The sequence below is a fragment of the Aptenodytes forsteri genome, unplaced genomic scaffold, assembly GCF_000699145.1.
Source record: "Aptenodytes forsteri isolate BGI_AS27 unplaced genomic scaffold, ASM69914v1 Scaffold216, whole genome shotgun sequence".
In the NCBI taxonomy this organism is placed as follows: domain Eukaryota; kingdom Metazoa; phylum Chordata; class Aves; order Sphenisciformes; family Spheniscidae; genus Aptenodytes; species Aptenodytes forsteri.
The window spans coordinates 1,017,017-1,041,359 of NW_008796114.1; positions in this window are offsets into that span (position 1 = coordinate 1,017,017).

Below are 24,343 nucleotides of genomic sequence, written 5' to 3' on the forward strand. Positions count from 1 at the left end.
TTCCCTGAAATCACAGCAGGAATGATGGATTAGTTGGAAGGGAAAATTGGTGCCTGAGGCACTTCTGACTTCAGTGTTTCAAGTTGTCCATAATCCTTTGTAGCCTTCACCCAAACATGAAACCCTGTAATGAGCATAGGGAATTACTAAGGGCAAGAAGTTCTCTCCCTAGTTATTTCCTGAAATCCAAGCCTGAAAGAAAGTACCAGTTTTCAGGTGCATGCCAGACCCTTTGTGTTCATTGCACCTTCAACAGGGGGATGCCTCTGGGCTGGACCTGACCCCAGCTAAGGCGATGGTCTTTGTTTTAAACTGCAAGCAAGCCTGGTGAAATTCCTCTCTGATGAAGGTTTGTTTCATTCTGGGTTATATGAAAAATGTTTCATACTTGTTTTATAGTCTCCTTGGTTGAACAAACCTTGAAGGAAGTCTGAACTAACATCTTCTTCTAACCTGTGCATGTAATAGAGGGGAGGCAGAACTGGAAAGAAAAGGTGGAACTATCTACCAAGACCTGGGAGTCCAGGCTGCAACATACGATTGAAACCTGCACTGCTTTTGTTGCATACAGGATGGAAAGAGTCAGCCAGCGGAGACAGAAGCAAGGTGAGGGAAGGGTGCTATAACCTCTTGCAAGAAGCATCCATCTTGTTCTGCTCCACACAACCTCAGCTTGTACTGGAAAACAGGAAAGCAAGAATCTCCCATTTTCATAATTGCCAAGAAAAACTCAGAGGTAGGACTTGACCATGTCTGAGGAGGAGATACCCATAGGAGTCAGCAGCCAGCATTCTTGGAAAGGTAAACTACCTCTTTTAGTCCAACAAAATGATACCTTACATTAAATATGATTATTTAAACGTCACAATCATCAGTGATATCATTACTCATTTGAAAAGAAGATGGAGAGTTGCAGAACTGCACGGTTTACTGAGCCATTAATTGGTGGCCTTTGGGAGGTGCTGCATCTTAGGTTTCTACGCCCAGTCAAAAATGAGCCAAGGTCAAGAGCCCTTGGGCATAGTCAGTGAAAGCTGAGCTGATGGGATCCCAGAGAGCACACGTCATACTCTAAATCTCTATAAAATCTGCTGTGAACTGCTCTTGTTTAGGTGCATGCTTAGGATTTATTTCAATAGATGGAGCTTGGAAGGGCACCACATCCTCTTCTCATCTGGTTCCTGGACACCACTGGGAACAATGTAAGTTGCATGGCAGCAAATGATGGCTGTAATCTGGCTACAAGCCATCAAGGCTGAACCTGCCTGAGTGTGGCACCCATTGTGCCTCCAGGTTCATGGCTAGGGTGAATTAAAACACCGTAAGAAACCGCAAGCTGGTCTGTCTCAGGTCAAGGAAGAAATTAGCAACGAGCCATGGAAGGATATGCTTTCTGGGGCATGTAATTGAAGATCACATGGCAAGAAACTGTGCAAACTATTGCAATCACTTCTGGAAAATATCCCCGAATTTGGCTTTTTACATGCTTTACAACGGAAGAAGTTCAAGGTTTTAAGTAATAAAACATTTGTCTATGAATAAATAGTTGTAAGAAAAAGGATCAGGAGGAACTACTTAAGCAGGAGATAGAGGAAAACATCCTTTCTTTGCAACTTCTAGCATCCTCACACTTAAATATAATGGATAAGTTTCCCCTTCTTGGGGCTTCTTACAGGACCTTTCTTTCTCTTCCTTTTCATCTTGAATACCAGTGCATTTTCAGCAGCAGTAAAGTGGGCTGGCAGCAATTCTCAGTTTATTTTTTTATTATAAAAATTAAATAGGGTATGATGAGCTTTTGTAAAAGAAAGCGAGAACTGAAAATATCCAGAAAGTCACAAAGTACCGCCAAAAAGACATTTGGGAAGGGGTGAGGCTGTTTAAACTTACATTCTTCCCACTCTGGGCCAGCTGTGTTTCTCTTCTTCTCTCACACCCATCTTGTAAGCAGATGGAGTATTTTGAAGTGTTAATATAATGGAAAATAAGCCAAAGTAGATTCTTAAAACAGCTCCTAATTTAGTGTAGTTTAGCTTAAAGCAGCCTGGCTATTCTCAGTAACTGCTGAGTAACATAGCCAGACTAGGTGAGGAAAAAACTAATTTGGCTTTTTTCTCTTTCAGGGGATTTTGGTGGTGAATACTGCAGGTAGAGCTGGAAAAACTGGGTAGTGAGTCTCTCCACTTGTGGCTTGGTTTTTAGATTTAAATACTTGCCAATGGAAGTTGCACAGAAGATGCACCGGGGGAAAAAACCCCAGGAGGTTACAGTTTCACTTAGATTTACTTTGTGCACAAGTCCACCGGTGAGCTTTTTAGACTCTTTCTCCCACTCCTCACATGGATAAAGACAGAGATAACAAAGATTTGCTGAGATGAATACTTCTCCCTTTCCCTAAAGACCAGTAAAGCACCATGTGGTGATGGTGATGTTCTCACTGTATAGGATGGGTTAGAGGGGGTTTGTGCCTGGATTGGTACACTTTCATGACAGGTATTTGAGCTGGTGATAAGCAGAAACCTGTCAATGACACTGAAATGACTTATTATACCTTATCAGCAGTGTCTCATGACTATTCCCTGATCCAGGAAGGAAAATTCTCCCCTCTGCTAGTCCAAGTGTATAATGACATTGGGTGTTGCACCCAGGGCATTCAGACTGGCAGCTGAGCCAGACAAAAGCAGAGCAAGTTTTGCGCAAGAGCCTCCATTTTGGCTTTAATTAGGCACAGTGTCCTGATTCCCTGCACATTCTGCTGTAAATCAGAAGTAATTCCATTTAAAAAAAAAATCTTCCATTAAAAGATTTGTTAGGAGGTTTTTTTCATATTTTTTGTGAATCCCACCAAAAATTGCATGTGAAGTCAAATTCTCTAAGTCCCGCACAGCAGCCAGAGGGGTACTGGGCACTCAAGACGTCACTTGCAAAGTAAAGCAGTGTCTTTATTTGTGCACTACTTGCAGCAAATTTAAAGAAAACAGTGCAAAAGGTGAATATCAGTTGCCTCAAAGAGACTGAAACTTCGGATGCACTTGTCTGGATGTACTGCTTTCCTACTGTGATTTAAGCAGTGGCTTCTGAAAGTGGAAATAGGTCCATGAGATCTCCCCGAGTCTGTATTTCTTGTGACAAAGATGGCTTTTCAGTGCAGTGTGATGCCTTTAGGTCTTTATAATTCTCCACGTATCTTTCAAAAGGTTAATGGATTTGGATTTGGCAGATTTGCAGAGGACCACATGTTCAGTTATCTGCATTATCTGATTGTTTTGAGAAGGGCTTCCCAGAAACATTTAAATTGTCTAAAGGTTTTCATCTGGCTGCAGGAGGATGGTTTAAAAATGAAACATCCAGTTGTAACTTGTTAAGGCCCCCGGTGCAGCACTTGAGCCAGGTAATATCTTAGGTGGATGGCCCAATGATCCAGCCAAGACAGATACTATGAGCACACAGCCAACAGCAATAGCAGGAACAGCAGTGAGAAATGGCCTGTGCCTTCCTTCATATTATAGAGAGTTCAGCTCTGGCTTTGCTTCCATATTTGAGATCATCTATCATCCCCCTGGAGGGGGGAAACAGATTGACTGGACATGAACTTTCCTGGAGGCCTTTGTTTTATGTAAATCCAGACTGACAACCCTATCTGTAATGTATGTATGTCATGCATACTATGTACATGTCCATGTACATGATACTCCATACACGTACATGGAGTATCATGGCTGATTCTGGCACTTGCAAGACTGGTATTGGGTTTCCTAGCTAGGCCAAGTCTTAAAGTTTGGGTCTAAATGAAAGTCCAAACAAGTGTAATCAGAAAAGAAATACAGTGTCATCTATTCTAGCGTCTATTGCAGACAACACCAAGTTGGGCGGGAATATTGAGGGTAGGAAGGCTCTACAGAGGGATCTGGACAGGCTGGATCGATGGGCCGCGGCCAACTGTATGAGGTTCAACAAGGCCAAGTGTCAGGTCCTGCACTTGGGTCACAACAACCCCATGCAACGCTACAGGCTTGGGGAAGAGTGGCTGGAAAGCTGCCCGGTGGAAAAGGACCTGGGGGTGTTGGTCGACAGCTGGCTGAACATGAGCCGGCAGTGTGCCCAGGTGGCCGAGAAGGCCAATGGCATCCTGGCCTGTATCAGAAATAGTGTGGCCAGCAGGATTAGGGAAGTGACCATCCCCCTGTACTCGGCACTGGTGAGGCTGTACCTTGAATACTGGGTTCAGTTTTGGGCCCCTCGCTACAAGAAGGACATGGAGGTGCTGGAGCGTGTCCAAAGAAGGGCAAAGAAGCTGGTGAAGGGTCTAGAGCACAAGTCTTATGAGGAGCAGCTGAGGGAACTGGGGTTGTTTAGCCTGGAGAAAAGGAGGCTCAGGGGAGACCTCATCGTGCTCTACAACTACCTGAAAGGAGGTTGAAGCGAGGTGGGTGTTGGTCTCTTCTCCCAAGGAACAAGCGATAGGACAAGAAGAAATGGCCTCAAGTTGCACCAGGGGAGGTTTAGATTGGATATTAGGAAAAATTTCTTCACCAAAAGGGTTGTCAAGCATTGGAACAGGCTGCCCAGGGAGGTGGTTGAGTCACCATCTGTGGAGGTATTCAAAAGATGTGTAGATGTGGTGCTTAGGGACATGGTTTAGTGGTGGACTTGGCAGTGTTAGGTTTACGGTTGGACTCGATGATCTTAGAGGTCTTTTCCAACCTAAATGATTCTATGATTCTATTCCAAAGTTATTTTTTAGTGCTGGTGCTAAAAAGACTCTGTGTTGACTTATATATTAGGAGTTAAAATCTAGGTTTGGCATCTCAGAGATACTAATTGTGAGACTGGATTTCCTAAAATAAGAGCAAAGGCTCATTGTAAGTCAGCTTGGGGCAAATAATTCTGCTCTTACAAGTCTTGCAAACTGCTGCTGTTCCAGTTTTTATACCAGTCTGAGACAGGACATTAGGCAGATTGGATCAAACTGATAGATCCAGAGACCTTTTGTGCTGGAAAGCAGAGAGTAGAGCAGTGGCTGCAGGATTAAAATCAGAGTTCAGAAAAGGAAAGGAGTGGAGGTAGATGGGAGGTGGAGAAAGAAACGAGTCCAGAGATGAGGAAATGAATAAGAGAAAGAAGGAAAACCAAAAGAAATCTAGGAAGACCTTAAAGGGATGTGATGAGGGAAATAAAGAGCGTAAAAGGCAGGCAAAGGAGAAGTGTGAAGATGGTGGGAAAGATAGAGGAAGTGACATAAGCCAGGCTCGGTAAAAGAAACAATAAAAAACAGAGGATAGAGCGAGGAAGGGAGTGATAAATGGGAAAGAGGTAGTAGCTGCAGCAAGGTAATGGTAATAATAACAGTATGTTTTACATGAGGCTGCATAGCCAAGCTGAAGTGCTGCACAGATTGCAGACGTGCAACTTACCCCGAGTGAAGCACATGCTTACAAGTTCAAACACGAGCACACCCACACCCAGCCGCATGCACGCCTCCGCACACACGTTCTCCAGCAAAACGAAACTTGAGGTTCTCAATTCAGTCTAAGTTTTATACGCCACAAAGAAAAATTGGACACATATTCTTTGCATTGACTCTGTCTGGGCTACAGAGGAAAAGTTACTCTATCTTTGATGCGGTCTTTTGTTTCTCCTCTCTCCAAAATTGTATTCACATATGTATTCAAATGAGTGTTGGTATGGACAGTCACAGCCCCATTGAAGTTGTGCATTATGTCGTGATAGACCTTGCCACTTGATGTGGAAGTGTGTGATGCAGCAGACACTGCAGCTGAGCAGGGGATGGGAAGCTGTGGCCCCTTCAGGCCTCATCTACATCTCACTCTCTTCCATTCTTCCAAACCTAAACAAAGCAGGACCTTTGAAATCTGTCTTATAGGTTTTCTCCTCTTGTGGGAACTTCAGCTTTCCCGAGCATGTTCCACTCAAAGCTCAGGCGATGGTGGCACTTGGGTTACATGATTAAAGGCTCATCTCCACACACACGAAGGCACGCAGAGGAGTGGCCAGCAGGAGAACCCCAACAGCCTGATCAGAGAAAGGAGCACCCCAGTCTGGCTCCTGCCAGGGCTGTCACAGGAGAACAATCAGCCCCATTATCCGGGGCTGAAACCCATCAAGATGAGCTGTCGTGAAAGACTGTCTGGAGCACCTTTTAGACTCCGGAGGTTATGGCCTACAGGGTTATGGCACTCATTACGGGATGCTGGGAAGAGCATTTTGGAATGGTGCAAGGCGGGATTATTAGTAGGATTATTAGGGGAAGGAACAACAGGCTGCGAAAGGAAGGGATCAAAGTGGATTGGGGAGGAATAAGTGTGAGAAAATAGAGGGAAGAGTAAGTGAAAGGGGCCCTTTGCATGTAAATCAGCTGCTGGTCAGTACACTTGTCCAGCCATGCCACGTGCCTGATGAGTGCAGTCTGCCCTGTCTTCCTATTAAGCTCTATTTCCATCTGTTTTCATGGGTGAGGGGACTGTCAAGCCTGCATGCGTGTGTGTATAGAGGTCTGAGTGCCAGCAACAGGAGTAGGGGACATGGTTCCCAGAGGCCCATGCATCTGTGGTGCCAGCATCTGGACAGACCACAGCATGTGCATACTGTGTGGGTACTGTGAATATCAAGCTGACTAGCGGTCAGGTAGGACAAGTGACGCCAGAGCGTGTTAGAGCGGCCATAAGTCTGAGCCAGATACTGGAGACACCAGAAGGCTGGGAGCTGGCTACTGGAAGGACTAGGAGGTCCAAGCTAGCTACTGGAAAGATTATGGGGTCTGGAAGTTGGCTATGGGTAAGGTCATGAGTCTGGACCAGCTACCAGAGACACTTCTTCATATGTGTGTGTATCTGTACATGAGGCAATTGGGATACTAGGGGACACAGGAGATAGATAGCTACTGGGTAGACTGAGCATCCAAGTCCAGTTACTAGAGCAATCTGGGGGGGGAGGTTGGGGAGGTGGCGGGGAGGGTGTTTGTGTGAGTGAGGAGATCTGATAGCAACTGCAGGGGAATATGGACCTCGTGGGTTCATATGTGCAGGTGCCAGCAACTGGGGAAACCTGGGATCCAGAGGCCAGCAATGACATTGTGACTAAGAGTTGTCTAAGACCACAGCTATTGGAGGGATCCATATTGGTTTGGGTTTTTTTTCCACTAACTGGCTTTTGTCCTGATCAGCCAGAAAGGAGAACAGGATGAGGCTCTTGGTGCCATTTTTTGTTTGCCTGACTGCTGTTTTCTGTCTGTGCTGATCTGTGTATAGGTGTGTATGTACTGCGTGTAAGTCTGCCTGCTGGAAACACATGCTCAGCCTCACTACTGGCAGGACCTGGGACCATGGGGGCGCAGCAGCCTTTTGTCTATCAGACTATCAGATTGGGCAGCTCCTAGCAGTGAAGGGCACATAACCAGCTGCAGGGATTTTCCTCAGAGGCTATGGGTGTAGGACAGAAAGGTAAGGAATGCACCATGCTTATCTTGAAGGAAATCTCTTTCGTATGGCATCTGGTCCTATGGCAAAGGACTCTCCTGTTGTTAACTTCTGGCCCTGCCCACTTTGCAATGACCATATTCTCACTAGTTTTCCCTGTGTCAGTTGCCTTTACTGTCTTCTTCACAGACACATACCAGAGACACGTTGTATCTGAAGGCCCTTTAATCTGCTTACTAGGAAGGACAGAGAACAAATTCTTTTGAAGCAGCCTGTTGAGAAGGACTTTAACTCAGCATTGGATCTCAATACATGGCATCTGGCCCCGCCTGGCAGGCACCGCACCTTCTTCTGCACCAACACAGACTCGTAATGTTGCGGGGGTGGTTGGGGCAGCAGGCAGACAAATGCATTCTTGAAAAAAACTGAGACCAGGCCATTGCAGATCTGCTGTGTTTCTCCACTCCAGCTGAGGTACATACTGGGACCTTCAGATCCCTTGGGCTGAGGCTTGGGAGTCTGTTGAGATTGGTTCTCTAGGACTAGAGCTGAAGGTAGTGGCTCTGTTAAGCAGTGATAACTTCCCAGTTACTGAAGGAATTAAGGCTGATGAAATTCTGATAGTCCAAATCACAAGTTTCACCTTATCTAAGAAATTGACCTTTGTCTCTTTTACTCTGAGGTTCATTCCTATAGAACCAAACCACTTCCTGTCTTGGACATCTAGATGGCTCTCCATGTTGATAGGACTGGACCCTGTGAAATGGTTTCCTAACCTGGCTGTGTCAGTCAGAGACCCGTCCAAAGGAAGAGCTACCTTCATCCAAAGATCATCAAAATAGACAGAAAGATATACCAGACCCTGCTATGAGACCTTCAAAGGGCCAAAGGAGGCCCTTTAGGTCATCAGAGCAAACCCAGCCACGACTCAAGCTTCATCTGTGAACAAACTGAGTACGGTCCTTATTGATGAGCACCTGTCATTTGGAGCTCTGCCTATACCTTTAAGGGTCACTGTGCCACCATAGAGGTATTTAAAGCTGAGGGGCACTTTGTGGGTGGTCTTTCAGATGCTGATAGCCACTTGCAGGATTAGTGGCTGCTGATAGTCACTTGTGGGGTTAGTGAGATTAGAGACACTAAAATTGTGGGGTTAGTGAGATTAGAGACACTAACTGGTGAACGTGCACATGGGCCAATGGAAAAAGAAGATTTGGTGTTTCATATCAGTCACTGGAGTTCTTCAGGATGTATGGTTTTCACAGGCAATCTTTTGCCCCTGCTCTCTCTCTCTTCCTTACTGGAATTGCTGTACTGGGACGTTCAGCTGAGAGGGAGAAGAAAGAAAAGTGGGAATTAGTTCCTTTGCATGTTACTCCTCGGAGCGTGAGGAAGGGCAGGGTGACAGTGTCCTTTAATGATAGCCAAAGAATAAAAAGTTCTTCATCCTCAGATGATAGACATACATGCACAGCCAGAAGGTGCATGTATGTGTAGATTGCGCATCTTGAAGAATGTCTCCAGTATATGAGTCCATGGTTTGTTCCAGGATATGTCAGAAAAGATTTAAATAGAAAATTAAAATATTTCACATACATTGTACAGCCAGGATGCGTGCAATTAGCATAGACTTTTCTAAAAAAGTAGATTATGTGAGAGAGAAAAATAATTGGGGGATGTTTTAATACAATGTAAGAAGTACAAATTTTGAACACGCATCTTTCTCAAGAGGCCAGTTTGGAGAGATGAAACTTTTTTTTGAGTGATTGTTTGCTTTTGATTTTTTAAATTGCTCTGTAATAGGAACAAGAACTCTGGAAAGTCTCTCTCTATCTCTGCAGGCAAGTCTGCTTGGGAGACTGAAAAAGACTGCTCTGCTCTTCTGGCCTAGAAGAGCAAATGAAATGCTGGTACATGGACCACCTCTACACTCAAAAGTTGCATCAGTTTAACTGAGTTGGGAAGCAATTGAAAAGGTTGAAAAGTAACTTTTATTTGTTTAATTTGCCTTGATTCCTCACTGATTACACTAACATTATGTAAGGGCTCCACACATTTAGCTATATAAATATCTAAACCGATCTCTTGAATCTGTGTGACCTCTGTGTGCAGAGATGGCTAAAAAGAGAGACAACGGAAGAAGAAAGCAGCTAGGTTGCAGAGTCTGTTAAATGTAAAAGAGAAGACGAGTGAGACTTTTTTAATTTCCAGCTTTACACACTGTGCAGACAGGAAACAGTGCATTTTATTTATATGATTATATTAATTTTGGTTCAGAAGTTAATAGCATAATTCCCTTTGTGGGACCTGTCATGCACTGAAACTAAATCATCCCCCGTGGTGTAATAGGAAAGGGGGACTGTGGACTCAGGAGAGCCATTTCCCTGTCATTAGCAAATTTCATCCTTATGTCTGGATACCGAGTACACTGTCCACAGCACAACCGAGTCTTTTTCCTAGCTGCAGAGAATATTGTTGCCTTTGAAAAGCACTATAATTTAGCAATTGCAAATTCCTCCTTGGAGAGGGTTGTCTGTGAGTATTTCCATGGATATATCCTCCCTCTTTGCAAACCATTGCACCATAACTGCCAGAGCAAACCCTCAAGCTCATCCCACTAAAAACCATCACATTCATGTGCCATCCCCTTGGTCCTACCTGGATTTGGCAGCTTTTATCTTAAGAAGTGTGGAAACAGTTCATTTTCCTCAGCCGGAGTGCTCTGCCCCATGCACTCCCCATGGTCAGCCTGGAGGTCAGGGGGAATTGGGGGATGCAGGTTCGCTTCCACTTATGCCCGAGGCTAAATGGAAATGGGTATGGAGCAGCCTCCCCCTGAACCCATCAGGGCAAGAGTCCCACCAGCTGCCAGCACCCCAGCAGGACTGGCAGGCGTCAGGGTACCAGCGCTGTCCCTGCTGGGTAGTCTCAGCCTCGAAGAGTGACGAGAGACGAGCAGAAGAGGTTTCATGGGTGTTCGTGGTAGATAATGAATCTCCACCTGGGTGGTGGTGGGAAACACAGGAGCAGCAGTGTCCTGGTCAATAAGGAACATGGGGCTTGAAACTGTGGTATGGGAAACACCATCTCACAGGCAATATCTGGTAATCCTAGCACTGGTGAATGACAAAATATAATAAGGAAACTCTTTTGGTATTATTAAATGCTGACAAAGGACAGTGAGAGAGAGTGTGTGTGTGTGTGTGCGTGCACGCATGCACACTTGGGCATGCACTGTACACATGCCCAAACTGGGAAGTAAATAATTCCAGAAAGAATAGGAAATGAATTTCCAAAGTCATGAACTGAGGGACCCACTGCTGCCTGCTACATATCTGGGAGTGGGGATCTGGAAGCCCGGTGACCTGAGCTTTATTTCTGCATCTGTCATTAGCTGGTTACACAGCCTGCGCTGGCCTTCTCTGTGTCTCAGATGCCCATCTGCGACCTGAGGGTATTGACTGAAGGGCTGTCAGGTCCTAGAGTGAAAGGCACTGAATGAAAAGCATTAACTGCTGATAAGGGATACCGATGGCACACTTTTTTTATGATGGTGACTTTCTGAACACTGCATGGGGACAAGTGCCAGAAGTTTGTTTCTCTGTAAACTCTCCCTCCTGTTTCTCTTTCCAGATGGCTGGGCTGGTGTCGCCAATTAAAAACAAAGAGAACATTAGGGAAATGAAAGAGAGGAAAAGAAAGATATACAGAGTAGCAATTAGAGAAGAGACAGCTAAAATAGGTTCATGATGGCAGGGATTCCTTCATGTTTGAGGAATGTGTCTAAGGTGAAGCTTTTCTACTGTAAAGGCAGTTTTGCGTTAATAAATGCCCCCCCAAATTCTTTCCTCCTGAAGATAATGTGATGAAACAAGTAGATCTGAAATAGTCCAGGAACAGCTGAGCAATTACAGATGGGGCTGCTGCAAGCAGAGGAAGCAAGAAAAGGTCAGCCTATTTATGAGACTTGTGTGTTGCTGGTTCACACAGAGTTAAACGCTTGAACTGCTATTTGTGCCTTTGGAAATCTCCCACAGTCTCCCGGGAGACATGTTTGCGAGAAATTTGCATCAGCTTAGAGTAAACTGGTTTAAAACAATAATGAATTGAAACTATTATAAACCCTTGTGTGACTATTTTGCAGCTCACCAAAGTGCATGGCTGTAAGGAATTTAATCCAAAGGTCTCTCCATACATAAAGGCATATGATTTGTCACTGATTCAGCCGAACATGTGGACATTCTTAACGTGCTTTAGAAATGAGTTACATTGATTTACCACCGTAAGTTAAATTGATTATAAAAATGTTAAAATTGCAGAGTCCAGCACCAAAAGTTAGGAAATACCCCAATTAAGGTGACTGGTATAATACGCATATGTTGCAGTCTTTTATTATGAGATCACATCACCTTCTTTCCAAAGATGTCCCCCACTCAGAGCATGGTGTTCAGTTACTGACAAGTTTTTCAGTGTTTTGGTTTAATCCTCATTGTTCAGTGTGTGGTCCCTGGCCCTGCGTTACCGATCACTCTTCAGCCCCGTGTACGAAGGCAGAGCTATTAGTCCATGGGCAGGCTTTTTATGCAACATGCTCCATGAACATGTGAGTGCCAAGCTGAGGAGCCCAATGTAAAATAAGTAAGTGACTCCTTTCATGGCACACCCCCATCTTCAAAGCACAGCTCCCATTGACTCAGCACTCAGTTCTACAGACGGGGCTTGGCCTCTCGTCTTCAGCACACAAAGGAGGGAGGAATGCATGAGTACTGAATATCCCCAAAAAACCCAGTTGGAGTGATTTGACAGGCATTGCTCAGGAGCTCTGAGGCAAAAGCAAGGCTGGACTCCAGTTCTCTCAGGACAGCTTTCAGTTGTCTAAGCCGTAGCATGATCCTCTCTCCCTCTCTCATCCTCTCTCTTTTTTCCCCCAGTGTCATATTTATTTTGCAGGTTCTGCCTTCTTCAGCAGTTGTGCAAGGTCTGGTAGAAAACAGCTTTTTTCATTACGCAACCCCCTTTCATCACCAAAGCACCATCCATCTGCATATTGCATGAGATGGGGATCCTGGAGAAAAATGGTTGTGTTTATAATTAATCATTATAGTGTACATGCGCAAGAGGACTGAACTTAAATTTCATGGCTATCTTGATTTTGGTCTCTCCTAACCTTTTAGTATTTAATTTTACAACCCTAATGATGTTTTAATTTAGTTTTTGTGTAAAGTTCCTCAGTTTTTAAAACAGCAAACTGAAAACCCGGGAATCCCTTCATAAGAAACAATAACTACTCCCACGTGGACCATCAGGAGGGCTGATTCCTTCGCTCAAAGGCAGGTCTCAAAAATGTAAAAGAATCACAGGGGTCAAACAAAGTGGTTTCATTCTGGTTTTTGTTTTTCATGTGACATACTAATAATTTTGATTCAAACTGAAATGAGCCTCTATATGAGATGTAAATCCACATGGAAAAATCAAAATTCCTCCTTTTTAAAGTGTTTGAATGAAACATTTAGATTTCTCAGGATTTTCACATCACTGAAAATGGTTTGGCAGTAGCGACACACGCTGGAGTCAGTGGCGGTGGTTTCTCCTCAGCAAGGCCCACATCTCCAGAGTCCTCCCTGCCTCCTGCCCCTCGAGGGAGCAGCACAACTGGCTGTAGTAGGAAGGGGTCATTTTTGTATATGGGCTGGAGGACGGGGAGGCAAACACTTTGCCTAGAAGGTCTGCAGCAATTTGCTAACAGGAGATGACTCAGAAATCCTGACTGGACCTCACTTGAGAAAGTTGGCAGTGTCCCCCTTCTCAGAGTGCTCAGGGTCCCCCTGCCCTGCCCTGAGGTGCCACTGTCACCCCCTCCTACCCCGGGCTGTGTTGCCCATCTCCAGGACATGGTGCAGAGGTGCCCATCTAGCCCCGTGCCTGGAGGTTGGCAGGACCCAGGACAATGCGTGCAACATGCAACATGCACCGTGCAGCAGTGCCTGTGTCTCTGCAGCAAAGATCGCTTTCCTGGCGTGGAACCGCTGGATCAAATGATTGCAGACGCTTATTTTCTTTTCCCCTCCCAGCTTGTCCGTGACTCTCCAGCATGCCCTTGTCCTGTTCCCATCTCCCCCTACACTTCAGCTCCTCATCTCCACCTCCTCATCTCAGTTTCCAGACAGTCACCAGCTGCTTCCTTCAGTCCCAGCCTCCCCTTCTATTTCTAGTCTCCTCTCTCAGCCTCTCCCCATGATGCTCCCCCCCAGGCCTGTATCTACCCCTCCACCTGAGCTCTCACCACTGCTGATCCTAAACTTTGAGGCACCAACTTCTTGGTGAAAGCCCTGCCATAAATTTATACTAAGGATGAAACTATATTTTTCTGCCTAATCAATTTCCTGGGACATAGCTGAACTTTTTTTTTTTTTCCTCCCTTTGCTGATATTTCGAAAAAGAACAAATGAACCTGAACAGCCCCCCCGGGGGGGGCAGAAATCTGTTCCAACAACTCCAGCAGTGGCTCAGATTCAGCACAGTTCATTAAAACAGAGAGAAGAAACATGTAATAGGAAGAGCAGAACAACATTTAGCATACGTGTCCTTTCCAGCCCTGGCTACGATATTCCCATGTGGCCTTTATTTCCCAAGGCAAGGGAAGTGGAAAGAGAGACAATATAGTAGATTATAATCTCAGTTTATGCTGCCCTATCCTAAGGGACAAAGGACCCTATCTAGACACGTATGGTCATGCCCAGCAGTAATCACTAGTCTGTTCACTATAGAATAAAGATGAGCATAAATGGGCTTCTTCCATCTCAGTGTGGGAAGTTTTGGGTTGTTGCCTGTGAAGCCTGTTCAGAAAGCACACGGTATTGTTGTTACCCTCCAGCTCCACAAAAACATTTCCCTCTATATTTCTTGTGTACTCCTGTATCTTTCTGAGGATTTTCAGCCCGTTAATAGTGCTGGAAGTAAATTGCCCTTTCCAACAAGAGAGGAAAGGCAGGCTTTGATTCCGTTCTTCCTGCCTAGTTTGTCAACTACAATGTTAGGACAAGAAAAGCCTCCAGTTGCCCATTTTGTGCTGTGCTCATATATCTCTATGTATGTGCGCATCTGTGCGAACATGCATATGCGCATGAATGTGATTGTGCATGCAAGAGTATGTGTGATAACATCATCCAGATGCCACACCATACTGTTGGATTATGTCAGTCTCACCCAATGAAGCACACTGAGCAAATGCTAATAGTTAAGAGCTAATAAACACTACACTAGAAGGTCAGTGCTGAATCGTTTGGATTGTGCACATGGTTCTCAGATACTTTCCCCCAGTATTTCCCTGTGGCTGTAGATAGGCTGTGTGACTGCAGATCTCCCTGTAGGAGGGATTTTTAAAGCCCTGCACTTTACTGAGTCAGCTCAATATGTTCAGAAAGAAACAGCCCCGATACAGTTGGACAGCATTATTACCAGAAAACAGGCTTCACAGGTTTCCAAAGGATGCTCTCAGTGAGGGTTCCCATGTCTTTGATATGGTTGGCTCAAAGCAAAAAAGAGAGGTCGTATTTACAGAGGTCAGAAATAGGAGAGCATACGATTCTTTCTCCTTCATTTTATTTCTCTGTACCTTCTTACCTTTGCTTTCTTACCGGTCCCTGTACACGAAGTATAATCACAGTAGACTTCAGGCTGTGCTCCTGTCTTGACAGTGCAATCTTTATGTAAATCAAGTGAAAATGTCTTGGTTACTTGCATGATAAAGTGCTCTCTGCTTCACTGTCTGCTATCCTTTTGGCCACCTGGAGCAGTTAATAAACTGGAGCCTTTGTTGACCAAATCACTGACCACTTCCTCCTTTCAGCTGACCCTTCTGTGAACTGCAAGGAGTTCCTGTTGAGACAGTAGATGTAGTTAGAAGTTGGCCACACGGTGCTGGAGACAACTGTGGGAATAAAGAAGACATTGAGAGAGTTCAAAAGAAACGTGTTGGATCAGTAAAATAATTTTGCGTCAATCTCCAACTATTCATTTAACCCCAGACCTAAACTCCTTCTGCTTTAGGATTATTTAACCTTTTAGCCTTTCTAAAATTTGGGTGAATGTCAAAAGAAATAAAACACTTTACTGCTAGGACAGCAGCAGACACTATTGAAGTTCTAGGACCAATATCGGACCAAGATTGATGGACCTTCAAATGCGGTCTGCATTGAGAACTGAGCTACAACTACTTTTAAGTTCAAGGCAACTTCCTGACCACAGAGGCAGTTTGGGACTCATGTTTGGAACAAGCTCTTCTGTTTTCCCAGTGCTCCTCTAGAAGCGGTGCTCTCCCTCCTGCCCACCGTGTGCTGCTCTGACGTGGGGATGGGGTTGGGAGCAAGCATGTTATAGGGGAGTTTGGAGACGACTAGTCAGGACCAAGGTAGATGGGAGCACATAGCGGAAAGACTCGAATTGAGGTTGAGAGAATAAGAGATTCTTATAGGAGGAGAAGTCTCTCAGGAAGATTGCCATGAGTTCAGACCAGAAACTGGGGACTCGAAAGGAAAGAGAAGAATGAACAGCTGACGGTGGATACTTCTCTGAAGTTTCACGATGCAGTTTTAGTAGGAAAGGTCTACCTTGGCCAGTGATCCAAAGGTTAAAACTCTTTCCATCCCTTTCCAAGAGTGTCCCCATTTCCAAGCAATTTGTCCCACAAGACAGCTTTCAGCCTTTATTTATGAAAGCTAAGATGGCCGGCAGGAATCTGGCAATAGAAGTTATCCAACTAGTCCTGGAGGTGGGAAAACACAGCTCAGCGTTAATGCAGACATGTCAGCAGCCATAAATAACCCGTGGGTGTGCGAATATGCTGTTTTATCCTACAGAAGTGCCTTACCCCCTCAGCACCAGTAAAGGTGCTCTGAGCAGCAAATGCAACATGCGTTCCTTACAGGTAGATGCCTCCACTTAATCTGAACCCTGTAGAGCAAGACATTTACTGCTTGTAGGGGGTCTGTCCACACCTTGAGGAGTTTTTTCACCCACTAGCAATATGGTCAAGCTCAAGGGCTCTGTGGAGGGCCAAATTTGGTAGCGCCAGCACTAACAGCTGGGCTTTCTGTGTTGGAGCGTGGTAGGAGGAAGGGTTATTTAGTTCGTCAGATTTTATTTGTGATTCCAGCGGCCCCATTCTTTATCTTGTCTGTGATGGGCCAGATGCAGCCTGTGGGCCACTGACTGAACCATGCTGTCAGCAAAGTAGTGTCTGGATGACTCAGTGTTTGGCAGAAGTATCTTGAAAGTAACACGGAGAATAGACAGACAGAACTGCTGCTGTGAATGTTGACATCTGTTTTTCATCCCCAAAAGGGGGAGACAAAAAACCCACAAAGGCTGAGATGCTGAAATTTTGTGTGGGACAAAAAGTTCTGAAATTTTTCCCTTTTGAATGAATCAAAATGTTTCATTTACTTTTGGATTAACACTGACCTGCACTTGTGGGCTATCATGGAGCTGCACCTCCTCACTGCTGGGCTTGGCAGCCTGTGGCCCAGGTCTGGCAGACTTGCACCTGCAGAGTGTCCTCAGAGCAGGATGCCAGTGCTGCAGCCTAGACCTGAGGCTGCAGAGGCACCTGTAGATCAGGCACAAGATTTTGGGGACCACAACCCCAGCTCTTTAGGCTGCTTGGTATACCCTCCCTATTGCTAATGTTTGACCTGTCTGGTCAGCTCAAAGAGAGCTGAAAAGCCCATCCATGGCTGACCTAATGTAATGCATCATGGTCCTCCTGTAGATAGGACCTCCTCCTCGTGATAGTGGGGTACCATGGGAGATACAGTCTACAGGGGTAATTTAGCTCATGGTAAAGACTGGTGACCTAGGTCCCCCAAACTCTAATTGTCTGGGGATCGCAGTGTTGCAGAGCTTAACCAAATGAATGGGGCATCCTGGTTTTATCAAACAAAAATCAAGGATTTCCTCCAATGTGGAGTTTTCTGGTGAAAAACGTCTGTTCTACAGAGATGTTTCCCTGTTCTTCCATAAAAAAGAATCATCTCAGCAGAAAGGTCCCAGCCATCCGTACATGCACCATAGGTGATGGTGGGGTTTATGTTGGGAATGGCTGGACAGCCGGGACTTTCCTTTCTGGCCTGACAATACACCTCTGCCACAGTAAACGGCTGAGGGATCTCGTGCTATTCAAGGTGTACCATTGGGGGAGAGGTTTGGTTGCTAGAAGTAAATTTGGGGGTTAGTTATTAGAAGTTCCTCCATAGTTTTTGAAGGGCAGAGATGGTCATTATTCTGTCCTGGACAAATGCCAGGTCAGGCCACTCAATTTGGCTGCACTACATTCCCATGCTGTTTCAAATAGCTGCTCTTTGCTCCATAAGCAGTTGCCGAGTACTGTCACACAGACAATTCACCATTTCTCTTCAATTTAAACTTCACCACAGGGAACTGACTTACCATCTTAAAGATTATCACACATTTCTGTACAACTCACAAATGACAGTATGCTCCCCTTCCCCCTGTGGTATGTGTTTCTAGTCAACTGCAACCAGGAGTCTGAAATAGAAAAAAAAAAAAGGAAAAGGCAAGTCTGTTAATCCACCATGACACATACACCTTGATTTTATTTTATTGGAGGGATTTTATAAGGGTTATTATCTCCTGGTTTACATAATCCAACACTTCCCTTAGGGCAATCAAAATTGAGATTCATATGACTTGGAGTTTACAATCCAATGCAGCTGGCAAAACTGGGATTCAGATTCATGACCGCAAATGCAATCCTACTGCACACACATTAAGAAGGACAAGAAAAGGGGGGGGGGGGGGGGAAGAGAGACAGAGAATAAGAAAAGCCCTGGTGAAGTGATCTATCATATTGTCTGAGCAGGAGTGTTTGAGAACTGGTATCATTAAATGAGTTGAAACTTCAGCTAATTTGATTCAAAGGTTGCATGACCTCTACTAAGTGAGGGACTCCCTTTCCCTGCTGTCTTTGTCTGTTCTTAATAATTTAGCCAGCAACAAGGTAAGATCCAAGATTGACTTTTTCTGCTACAAACATGACTTCAGTCCAAGTATTTTAGCACCTGAACTCAAGTGAGGATAATAAATGTCAAAGAAATATTTATAGCTTGGTATATGGAGAATTTCCAGTTCCCTATACTGCAATAACACACATCCATCTGCTAACAGCATTAGAGCTGCAGTTTTAAAGCAGATAGCGCCTGAAAATAGAAGGTTGCAGGATGCACAGATAGCTGTTGCATTTAAATGTTTGATATTAAGCTGATAATTAAGTTAGAAATTAATTATCCAGCCTTGGGAAGCCATTTTCTTCCTGGACTCAGGCCCACACAGGAATTCAGACTGAGCTCTGTGCCTCTTCCACTCCTCTGTGTTCATTTAGCTGAAATCCATTCCTGCAATACCCAGCTGAGGGGAGTGAGCATACAGAAAAAGAAGGTTAAAGAGGAATAATTGAAATTTAGAAGTGGAAAAAAGACTTCTTATCCCATCTAATACATCCCTCTGGCCAGTACAAGCAAATTATCCTTCAGGGCTTTGTCAGGTCTAGTTTTAACTGACTGCAGTGATGGAAGCCCCATCTCTTCCTTTGGGAGAAAGCTGCACATTTGAACAAAGCTCCCTGCTAGCAAATATTTCCTGATACTAAGCCTGTATTTTCCTTCTTTTTTAAAGTGTTCCCTTTAATGCTGGTGCGATCCAAGATTTTTTCCCAGTGAACTCAGCTCTGTGAGATCTGGAATGTTTACTGGAATGTATGTCTTTTCACCCCCAGATTATGGTTCGAAATCCACCCTAAGCTCACAGTGGCTGGAAGCCACGGTTGTAGCATATGCTCTCACAGGTCTGTGTGAAATAGGTCGAGGTGTGTAGTCCTGTCCTGAAGGTAGACAATACAAGCAAGGGCACAAAGGTGCTCCATCATTCTCTGTTGCTGAGCCACGTGCTGGTGGGAGCTAAAAAATCCTTTTGAGACTTGCAGACACACCAGGCAGGAGATTAAGTGCCCGGGCAAAGGTGGTGTGAGGGGGCCTTTGCTCTTGCTGCTTTGGGTGTAACTGGATGTATCAAAGTGCTTTGATTTTCACCCTTCTTTACCCTCTGGCACCTCTCATCAGAAATGAAGATGTAGGCATACTGTAGGAAAATAAAGATTTTGGCAGAACTGGGGTCTTTTTCATTTAGAAAGGATGTCTGAATGTGGGTTTTGTTTTGAGATCAAAGATACATAGCTGAATGACTTCCTCACTAATGAAATGTTTAGCATCTTTGGTTGCAACAGAAATCAGAGGTGGAGAACCACATAGGAGGCTGGTTGAAGTGAAAGCACAGCATTATCGCGCTGATGTTAACCCTTATAGGACACCTGGTGCTCTGCACTGTGGATGAGGAAAATGATGGGAAGCAATAGAGGCAAATGGCTTCTGCCCTGCGATGGGGTGGGGATATGGTGGTGTTCAGTTGCGGAAGCAGCACCGATCTGCATCAGGACCCCATGCTGCATCTCTCGGGAGAGACAGCAAGAAGGGCACTGCTGGGGTCTGTGTGGTCTCAGGAGGACTAGCGTTTCAGCAGCACTAGCTCCAGCCTAAGTTTAGGCCAGTTTAGATGGGGCTTGAACATATCAGGGCCAGTGGTGGTCCTACGCTGGGGGACCGCAGGAGTTCAGTGCTGCAACCACTCCCTGCAGCTGACCACAGAGCTGTGAACTTGGTCCCAGTGTCAAACCAGTGTGACACTTGAAAAGTCCAGCTCAGCCACAGCATGTGAGATTGCACTGTGCTCAAATATTACATGTGACACGGTTCTGACACGTTACAACATTGCAGAGGCCAGGCTACATGACTCTAGAGGGTGGGTAGAAGAACAATCTGGCTGTCTTTTCTCCTCCGGGTGATGGTGGAGGACATTTGCCTAAGCACCACCATCCCCCTAAAGAGAAGGGAGAGAGAGAGAGGGCAAGAGAAGTTCAGTGCAGGACAGCACTCCAGGGTTCAAAGCTGTCACTGGCAGGTCCTCAGTGCTGATATGCCAGTGCTGTTCACAAAGCACCCTCGGGGTCAGGCTCAGCATTTCAGCCAGTTAATTCAGTGGTCCTTCTTTCATCACGTGGCTTTCATCACGTCAGAAAGTCTGCGTCACCCTTGCAGTGACACTGGTGGCTCGTTCTGGGGGGATGTGGCAGTGTCTTCTCAGAGGGATGAAGGTTTCATTCTCCATTTCTCACTCCACGTAGGATGAGGAAATACCAGCGGGCACTTTGTCAGTCTTTTTCCTCAGGGTCTAGGAGCACTGGCAGCATGTCTGCTCTGTTACTCACTGGTGCCTCATCCTTAATACATGGTTGACGGTACAGGTGAAAGTCTCATGATGGAAATGTTAGCATCCACTCTTCTCCCTCCCTCAGCCAAACCAGCAAAACTGCTGGAAAAGCTTTGTTCTGCAGTTCTTCTGGAATGAAAAAAGGTGGCTGCTGTCTCTGTCTCAAATGTCAGGAAAAACCTCCTAGCCCCTGATATATATATCATTATATATATTATTTATCTTTATATATATATAAAGAAAGGTTATTCACCCTGAGGACTGGCCAGGTTAGGTCATGCCAATAAGATATTGTTCATAAAGTTACAAATGAGAGCTTAGTCGGTGACTTATCCCTGCTTCTTGCTCCATCTCTTGGCCATTTCTTCACCAACTGCAGTCTCCTTGCAAGGCACACCTCATTCAAAATTATTCTGTTCTTTTTTTTTTTCCCTCTTTCTAAGGAATTGTATTCTTACGGATTATTTTGCAGTTGAAATATTGTTAATTAGCTATGCTTGGTTTCAAGGTTTATAATATACTTCTCTGTGTGCTGTGCTAATTAGCATGCCCTCAGCAATAGGAGGGCTTGAACAAGCTGCTGCAGCTTGGCAAAAGACAGCAGAGAATTCAGATTAGCTTGCTGAACAATATTAAAAAAAAACCCAAACAAAAAACTCTTCTCAGTGAGTCAGGCCATACCTACAGCATCATTCCCTAGCAAACATTGCTTCATGTGAAATTTAGCAGACGAGTGCAGGGTTTCTTTCAATTTTCTGTGATCACAGTCACACAGTGTGAAAATTGTTGTGTATCCTTATTTCAAGGGGTAACATAAGATCCTACAAGCTGAAAAGCTGCAACACCACAGCTCTAGTAAGTGGCTTTGGGAGCCTTTGCCTGTTTTTCTTAAGCCAAGACCAGTTTCATACCAGACTGTAAACTCTGGGGGCAACTTTAAATACATCATTGCTGAGTATGTGAGGAAGCAAGCTGAAAATGTGCCTTCTGCAGGAATTTGTGTGGGTAAAATTTGATCGCTCTGATGTTCATGGGAAATGAATGAAGAAGCAGTATAAGCATGGCCACAGTGAATTAATTTGGAAAGTTACACAAATTCTAGCCAAAATTATTTTTTTCAGCTTTTGCTGAGCTTTGCTGCAAGTCCAGTTGTGTAAAACCATCTGTTCTTTTTCAGAGCAACCTTATTAAGACCCACTGATAATATTTCATCTCCTTCCTATAGAGAATGTTTCAGCCTTGATTACAGTCCCTTAAATGTGAGGAGCTACAATCTTGCCATCCTGTTTGCTCTCAGAAAATCTGATGATGGTAAATCTGTCATCTCTCCTTGAATAAAATCAGTCCTTCTCACACTGTCTCTCCTATTTGAGATAAATTCCTGTTGTGCTTTAAACAGTTACTTATTATTGATTGGCATAAATTAATGTCTATGCTGTGACTTATAGTAGGTCCCATGTTAGATTTATATGTCTGGTAATTGCTCTGATAAAATATGTTCCTACTGTAGATGTACGGGTGAAAGGTGTCCTGGAGACTGCTTGTTGCCAGCTGTACTTCTTTGAAACATTAGCTCAAAAAGCCACTTTATATAGTGAAAAGCTCTTTAAAAAATTATTCGAAGTTCTCATACAACTTCTTCTGGAGAAAAATTCTAATCAAAATAAAATGAGTTACTTTATTTCACTTCATGCTGAAGGTTTCATTTAAATTTAATTCCTAAAGAGAAACACATTTTAGTTTTTGCTCCTTGCTTCTTTTCTCTTCCCTTTCCCTCTGTGAAAAGGATGGAGAAAAAATACAGGAAAATGAGAAATACACATACATGAAAAATGCAAGATAGCACCAGAGTAATCTTTCTTAAGATTTTGGTTTTGTCAAAGGTGAAAGCAAAAAGAAATATATACATTTTTTCTTGCTTTTTGCTTTCCAAGAGAAGAAATAAACATGTCAAAATGCTCATCTTCCACTTTCTCAGGCTTCTGAATTGTTAAAAATTCTTTCCAGTGGAGAAAGGATGGGGAGGGAAGGGAGAAAATTAGGAAAGAAAAAGGAAAGAGGAAGTGACAGCCTAATTATCTAATACCTCAAAATTGCGTAAGAACAGGAAACAAACAAAAAAAGACAGTAAAAATGGCCACACTGAATTAATCTGGGAAGTTGCACATTAAAAATATATCCACGAATGGAGATTGTTTCTAGGCAGAGACTTTTTTGACAAAAGTATATTTTTCGGCAGGAAAACTTCCTCCTGCTCTGCTCCTTTGATCTGAAATGAAAGGAAATTTTCTTTTCAGAAAACCTTTTCTCTGTTGAGCTTTCTGAATCTTAAAACAACACCTTCTCTGTTTGATCTGATTACAAATACATCGTATATTTCTGGAGTGGGTTCCTCTCAGAGGACGGTCGCAGAGAGCACAGCATATGCACGTAACTATTCTGTAGGCTGGGCTGCCATAAAAGAAAGCTCTGTGGAGGATAGCACACAACTGCACAGAAGGGAGTCTGGAAAAAAACTTAACCAGAGTCACCGAGGAAAACTTCTGCTCTTACCACTAGCATCATGAGGTCTTTACTTTCCGCTAAGCCCAGCAATGAGCTCAGTCTCTGAGGTCTCATCGAAAAGATCTGAGCACAGTAACTACACGATAGGCACTTTATCTGTCCAAGGATAAACTCCTAAATGGGTTCTGCTGGGATTTGAAGCTGCGGTTCCTTGATGTCTCACTGCCTCAAACCAGTCGCTTACGTTGCTAAACCATCCCCAGCAGTCTTGGGTAGAGCACTGTTTTGTCTACTTACTTACAGAGCAGTCTCGACCGGACAAACAACAAAAATGTCCCTTTGTGTGTGGAGGGACGTCTCTTGTTCGCCAGTGCATCTGAAAGGACTGGGTCACAAGTTGTGCAGCTCCAGCCCATCTTTTCTCCATTGGTCCTGGCAAAAGTGAAGGAGCATTTAGCTCCTTTCCAAACACTGGTGGTATTTTTCCACCATTGCCGCACTGCATGTAGTGTGCAGCGTTTCATTGACTGGAAAGCATCCAGAGGATGGTAGAGGAAGACTTTTCCTCCCGTCCTCCAGGAGCAGGAAATGTTTTAACCAGGAGAATGTCAAGGGCATTGCAGGGTGGTGGGCTCTGACCTTCAGACAGGGGGGTGGTGTAGGTCTGCCCGAAGCTAAGGAGCTGCTGAAAAGAAATTCCTAGCTTTTCTGAAACTGGACCAGATCACCCTCATCTTCTGACTGCTTCCCTCACTTGTTCCTGTTCGCCATGCTCAGGCAGTCTGTCCAGCTCGGAGACAGTGTTGTCAGAGGTGGTGGTGCACAGGGGGTAGTGCCTGTGCCCCCTGGTCTGACACCTCCCCAACTGAGAAGCTTTCCTCTGCAATGACAACAATAACAGAAGATCTTCTTTCTACTTTGGTCAAGGGTGGAAGCTGAGCTCATGTTTGTATATCCTGGCTGTTAAGATGGAAAGTGTGAACTTCACAGAAAATTAAATCTGCAGAAAAGAAGAATGGGGGAGAGGGAGGGGGTCACTCTGGAGAAAGAGAGACTTGCAGACG